Genomic DNA, 6592 nt, shown 5'->3' with positions numbered 1-6592 from the left:
AGCCGGGCCACCTCAGGGGAGGCTGCCCTGACCCCGCTCAAAATGGCGGACGGCCCCGTCACGTGGTGCGAGCCGAGGCGGGGGGCGCCCCCTTCCGCTCCCCTCCCGGCCCGACGTCCCGGCCACTTCCGGCCTGCGGCGCCAGGGCCCGCCCCCTCCCGCCCCTGATTGGCCGAGGCGCCGTCACTTCCGGTTTGCGGGGGCCGCCGCTTCCGGCCGGGCCCTGGTAACAATGGGGAAGGAAATGGCCGCCTGAGCGACGTCTCGGGGCAGCAGCGGGGGCAACGGCCAGGCGACACCCAGTCACCCGCGGGCGGCGGCGGCGGCGAGGACGGGACGGGGACGGCGACGACGACGAGGAGGAGGAGGAGGAGGAGGAGGAGGAGTCGTCCCGGGCGGGCTGGCGCCGAGTGAGTGTGGCGGGCCGAAGCGGGGGAATCGCCTCAGCCGCCCCTCAAAATGGCCCGGGCCCACCAGGCCCGGGGCCCCCGCTGCCATTTTACCTCCCTCCGGCTCGCCCCCCCGCCCGTCAGGCGTACTCGGGGAGCGCTCGCCGTGCGCGGGGCTCTGTACTGAGCGCTCGGGAGGCCCAAGTTGGGGCGGCGGAGGGGTGGGGGGCGCCCCTTCGCACCCGCGGAGCGCTCACTTAGGGCGGTGAAGTCACTCAGGCCTATTTAGTGAGCGCTTCCTGTGGGCTGAGCACTGGACTAAGCGCTTGGGAAGGCCAAGTTGGCAACATCTAGAGGCGGGCCCCAATCAATCAATCGGATTTATTGAGCGCTTACTGTGTGCGGTAAGCGCTTGGGAAGGCCAAGTTGGCAACATCTAGAGGCGGGCCCCAATCAATCAATCGGATTTATTGAGCGCTTCCTGTGTGTACTAAGCGCTTGGGAAGCCCAAGTTGGCAACATCTAGAGACGGGCCCTAATCAATCAATCGTATTTATTGAGCGCTTACTGTGTGTAGTAAGCGCTTGGGAAGGCCAAGTTGGCAACGTATAGAGACGGGCCCTAATCAATCAATCGTATTTATTGAGCGCTTACTGTGTGTAGTAAGCGCTTGGGAAGGCCAAGTTGGCAACGTATAGAGACGGGCCCCAATCAATCAATCGGATTTATTGAGCGCTTGCTGTGGGCAGAGCACTGTAGTAAGCGCTTGGGAAGGCCGAGTTGGCAACATCTAGAGACGGGCCCCAATCAATCTATCGTATTTATTGAGCGCTTACTGTGTGCGGTAAGCGCTTGGGAAGGCCAAGTTGGCAACATCTAGAGACGGGCCCCAATCAATCGTATTTATTGAGCGCTTGCTGTGGGCAGAGCACTGTAGTAAGCGCTTGGGAAGGCCGAGTTGGCAACATCTAGAGACGGGCCCCAATCAATCAATCGGATTTATTGAGCGCTTCCTGTGTGTACTAAGCGCTTGGGAAGCCCAAGTTGGCAACATATAGAGACGGGCCCTAATCAATCAATCGTATTTATTGAGCGCTTCCTGTGTGTACTAAGCGCTTGGGAAGCCCAAGTTGGCAACATATAGAGACGGGCCCTAATCAATCAATCGTATTTATTGAGCGCTTACTGTGTGTAGTAAGCGCTTGGGAAGGCCAAGTTGGCAACGTATAGAGACGGGCCCTAATCAATCAATCGGATTTATTGGGCGCTTACTGTGTGTAGTAAGCGCTTGGGAAGGCCAAGTTGGCAACATCTAGAGACGGGCCCCAATCAATTAATCGTATTTATTGAGCGCTTACGGTGTGCGGTAAGCGCTTGGGAAGGCCAAGTTGGCAACATATAGAGACGGGCCCCCAATCAATCAGTCGTATTTATTGAGCGCTTACTGTGTGCGGAACACTGTACTAAGCGCTTGGGAAGGCAGAGTTGGCAACATCTAGAGACGGGCCCCAATCAATCAATCGTATTTATTGAGCGCTTACTGTGTGCGGTAAGCGCTTGGGAAGGCCAAGTTGGCAACATATAGAGACGGGCCCTAATCAATTAATCGTATTTATTGAGCGCTTACTATGTGCAGAGCACTGTAGTAAGCGTTTGGGAAGGCCAAGTTGGCAACATATAGAGACGGGCCCTAATCAGTCAGTCGTATTTATTGAGCGATTACTGTGTGCGGAACACTGTACTAAGCGCTTGGGAAGGCCAAGTTCGCAACATCTAGAGACGGGCCCTAATCAATCAATCGTATTTATTGAGCGCTTACTGTGTGTAGTAAGCGCTTGGGAAGGCCAAGTTGGCAACGTATAGAGACGGGCCCTAATCAATCAGTCGTATTTATTGAGCGATTACTGTGTAAAGAGCACTGTACTAAGCGCTTGGGAAGGCCAACGTGGCAACATCTAGAGACGGGCCCCAATCAATCGTATTTATTGAGCGCTTACTGTGTGTAGTAAGCGCTTGGGAAGGCCGAGTTGGCAACATCTAGAGACGGGCCCCAGTCAATCGTATTTATTGAGCGCTTACTGTGTGCACAGCACTGTACTAAGCGCTTGGGAAGGCCAGGTTGGCAGCATCTAGAGACGGGCCTCAATCAATCAATCGTATTTATTGAGAGCTTACTGTGTGCGGAGCACTGTACTAAGCGCTTGGGAAGGCCACGGTGGCAACATCTAAAGACGGGCCCCAATCAATCTATCGTATTTATTGAGCGCTTACGGTGTGCGGTAAGCGCTTGGGAAGGCCAAGTTGGCAACATCTAGAGGTGGGCCCCAGTCAATCGTATTTATTGAGCGCTTGCTGTGGGCAGAGCACTGTACTAAGCGCTTGGGAAGGCCAAGGTGGCAACATCTAGAGACGGGCCCCAATCAATCAATCGTATTTATTGAGCGCTTACGGTGTGCGGTAAGCGCTTGGGAAGGCCAAGTTGGCAACATATAGAGACGGGCCCCAATCAATCGTATTTATTGAGCGCCTACTGTGTGCAGAGCACTGTACTAAGCGCTTGGGAAAGGTCAAGTTGGCAACATATAGAGACGGGCCCTAATCAATCAATCGATCGTATTTATTGAGCGCCTACTGTGTGCAGAGCACTGTACTAAGCGCTTGGGAAGGCCAAGTTGGCAACGTATAGAGACGGGCTCCAGCCAATCAATCGTATTTATTGAGCGCTTGCTGTGTGCACAGCACTGTACTAAGCGCTTGGGAAGACCAAGTTGGCAACATATAGAGACGGGCCCTACCCAACAGTGGGCTCACAGTCAATCAATCAATCGTATTTATTGAGCGCTTACTGTGTGCAGAGCACTGTACTAAGCGCTTGGGAAGCCCAAGTTGGCAACATCTAGAGACGGGCCCTACCCAACAGTGGGCTCACAGTCAATCAATCAATCAATCGTATTTATTGAGTGCTTACTGTGTGCAGAGCACTGTACTAAGCGCCTGGGAAGTCCAAGTTGGCAACATCTAGAGACGGGCCCTACCCAACAGCGGGCTCACAGTCTAGAAGAGACTACCTTCCCAAGCACTTAGGGCAGTGCTTTGCACCCCCGAAGCGATCAATTAATAATAAGCGTGTAGGGTAGTGCTTTGTGCCTAGTAAGCGCCCAGTAATGACGATTAAGAATAATAATAGTCTCCCAAGCGCGTAGGGCAGTGCCTTGCACCCACGAAGTGATCAATTAATGCTCAAGCGCGTAGGGTAGTGCTTTGCACCTGGTAAGCACTCGATAATTACGATTAAGAATAATAATAGTTTCCCAACCGCATAGGGCAGTGCTTTGCACCCACGAAGCGATCAATTAATGCTCAAGCGGGTAGGGTAGTGCTTTGCACCTAGTAAGTGCTCAATAATTATGATTAAGAACAATAATAGTCTCCTAAGCACGTAGGGCAGTGATTTGCACCCAGGAAGCGCTCAGTTATTGCGATTAATAATACTCAAGCACGTAGGGTAGTGCTTTGCACCTTGTAAGCACTTAATAATTACGATTAAGAATAATAATAGTCTCCCAAGCGCATAGGGCAGTGATTTGCACCCAGGAAGCGCTCAGTTATTGCGATTAATAATACTCGAGCAGGTAGGGTAGTGCTTTGCACCTAGTAAGCGCTCACTAGTTACGATTAAGAGTAATAATAGTCTCCCAAGCGCGTAGGGCAGTGGTTTGCACCTTGTAAGCGCTCAATAGTTACGATTAAGAATAATAATAGTCTCCCAAGCATGTAGGGCAGTGCTTTGCACCCACAAAGTGCTCAGTTATTACGATTAATAATACTCAAGCGCGTAGGGTAGTGCTTTGCACCTGGTAATCACTCAATAATTACAATTAAGAGTAATAATAGTCTCCCAAGCACGTAAGGCAGTGCTTTGCACCCAGAAATCGTTTATTTACTACGATTAATAATAATAATACCCTCTCAAGGGTGTAGGGCAGTGCTTTGCACCTAGTAAGCGCTCAATAACTACGATTAAGAATAATAATAGTCTGCCAAGTGCATAGGGCTGTGCTTTGCCTCCAGGAAGTGATCAATAATTACGATTAATAATACTACTACTCTCCCAAGCACATAGGGTAGTGCTTTGCACCCAGGAAGCGATCAGTAATTGCGATTATTAATAATACTACCCTCCCGAGCGCTTAGGGCAGTGCTTTGCACCCAGGAAGCGCTCAATAATTAAGATAAAGAATAATAATATTCCCCCCCCAGCCTTAGTTCGCTGCTTTGCACTTAGTAAGTGCTCAATAATTACGATTAATAATGATAATTTTTTAGATTGTGAGCCTACTGTTGAGTAGGGACTGTCTCTGTGTTGCCAACTTGTACTTTCCAAGCGCTTAGTACAGTGCTCTGCACACAGTAAGCGCTCAGTAAATACGATTGATTGATTAATAATGATAATACCCTCCCAATTTCATCATCATCAGTCATATTTATTGAGCGCTTACTGTGTGCAGAGCACTGTACTAAGTGCTTGGGAACAGTGCGTGGCACGCAGGAAGCGATCAATAAATCGATTAGTAATAATAATAATAATAATAATAGTCGGGCCCTGCCCTAGAGGACCTTGGGCCCTCTAGACTGGGAGGTCGTTGGGATTGTCACTCTTTATGGCTGTATCGTCCTCTCCCAAGCGCTCAGTGCAGTGCCCTGCGCGTAGTAAGCACTTCATCGAGGCGATCGGATGAGTCATTGTCGTTATTAATCGTATTTATTGGGCCCTCTAGAATGGGAACTTGTTGGGAGTTGGGATTGGCACCCTTTATGGCCATATCGTCCCCTCCCGAGCGCTTAGTGCAGTGCCCTGCCCGCAGGAAGCACTTGGGGTGATCGGATGAGTCATTATCGTTATTAAAAGTGTTTATTCGGCGCGCAGAGCACTGTACTAAGCGCCTGGGAGGGGGTGGTGTAGCAGCAAACGCATTCCCGGCCCAGCCACAACGATATCACAGTCTGGGGGGATGAATGACTAGCTCCCCCCCCCACCCCCCCAAAATGGCCTGGGAATCCCCTCCCTGCCCCCCCAGGCCCGTAGCCGGCTTGAGCCGGTCGGATGGGCCTAAAAGGGCTCCTTCCTTCCCTCCCTTCTGCTGATTAATTTCAAGATGGAGGAGACAGCCACATGCCTTCCCCATTCAGAGGCCCCGGCGCGATTCATCATCATCATCATCATCATCATCAATCGTATTTATGGAGCGCTTACTGTGTGCAGAGCACTGTACTAAGCGCTTAGGAAGTACAAGTTGGCAACATACAGAGACAGTCCCTACCCAACAGTGGGCTCACAGTCTGAAAGGGGGAGACAGAGAACAAAACCAAACATACTAACAAAATAAATAGATATGTACAAGTAAAATAGAGTCATAAATATGTACAAACATATATGCAGGTGCTGTGGGGAAGGGAAGGAGGTAAGATGGGGGGGATGGAGAGGGGGACGAGGGGGAGAGGAAGGAAGGGGCTCAGTCTGGGAAGGCCTCCTGGAGGAGGCGAGCTCTCAGTAGGGCCTTGAGGTTCCACAGGTTGGACCCAGGAATCCTCTCCGCCCACGCTGGCCAAGTGGCAACCGAGGGCATCCGTGTGGTGGGGAGAGAGAAGCAGCGTGGCTCAGTGGAAAGAGCCCGGGCTTTGGAGTCTGGTGTCATGGGTTCAAATCCTGGCTCTGCCACTTGCCAGCTGGGTGACTTTGGGCAAGTCACTTCTCTGGGCCTCAGTTCCCACATCTGTAAAATGGGGATTAAGGTTGTGAGCTCCCGCCCCCCGTGGGACAACCTGATCTCCTGGTAACCTCCCCAGCGCTTAGAACAGTGCTTTTGTTTTGATCTCTGTCTCCCCCTTCTAGACTGGGAGCCCACTGTTGGGTCGGGGCTGTCTTTATATGTTGCCAACTTGTACTTCCCAAGCGCTGTGTACAGTGCTTTGCACACAGTAAGCGCTCAGTAAATACGATTGAATGAATGAATAGTAAGTGCTTAATAAATGCCATCATTATTATTATTATTCAGAGAAGCAGCGTGGCTCACTGAAAAGAGCCCGGGCTTTGGAGTCCGGTGTCATGGGTTCAAATCCTGGCTCCGCCACTTGTCAGCTGGGTGACTTTGGGCAAGTCACTTCTCTGGGCCTCAGTTCCCACATCTGTAAAATGGGGATTA

General features: G+C 51.4%; 1 protein-coding gene across 1 annotated transcript in view; it reads left to right on the top strand.

Annotated features, from left to right (window-relative positions):
- The first annotated feature begins 237 nt into the window (after positions 1-237).
- Positions 238-6592, top strand: part of RLIM (ring finger protein, LIM domain interacting) — a 38039-nt gene continuing 31684 nt past the window's right edge. The window contains 1 exon segment of the mRNA XM_038747933.1: positions 238-410. The gene's annotated coding sequence lies outside the window, so the exon portion shown is untranslated.

This window comes from Tachyglossus aculeatus, chromosome 6 (genome assembly GCF_015852505.1).
Source record: "Tachyglossus aculeatus isolate mTacAcu1 chromosome 6, mTacAcu1.pri, whole genome shotgun sequence".
Lineage (NCBI taxonomy): Eukaryota > Metazoa > Chordata > Mammalia > Monotremata > Tachyglossidae > Tachyglossus > Tachyglossus aculeatus.
This window is presented reverse-complemented; position numbering and strand designations above follow the sequence as displayed.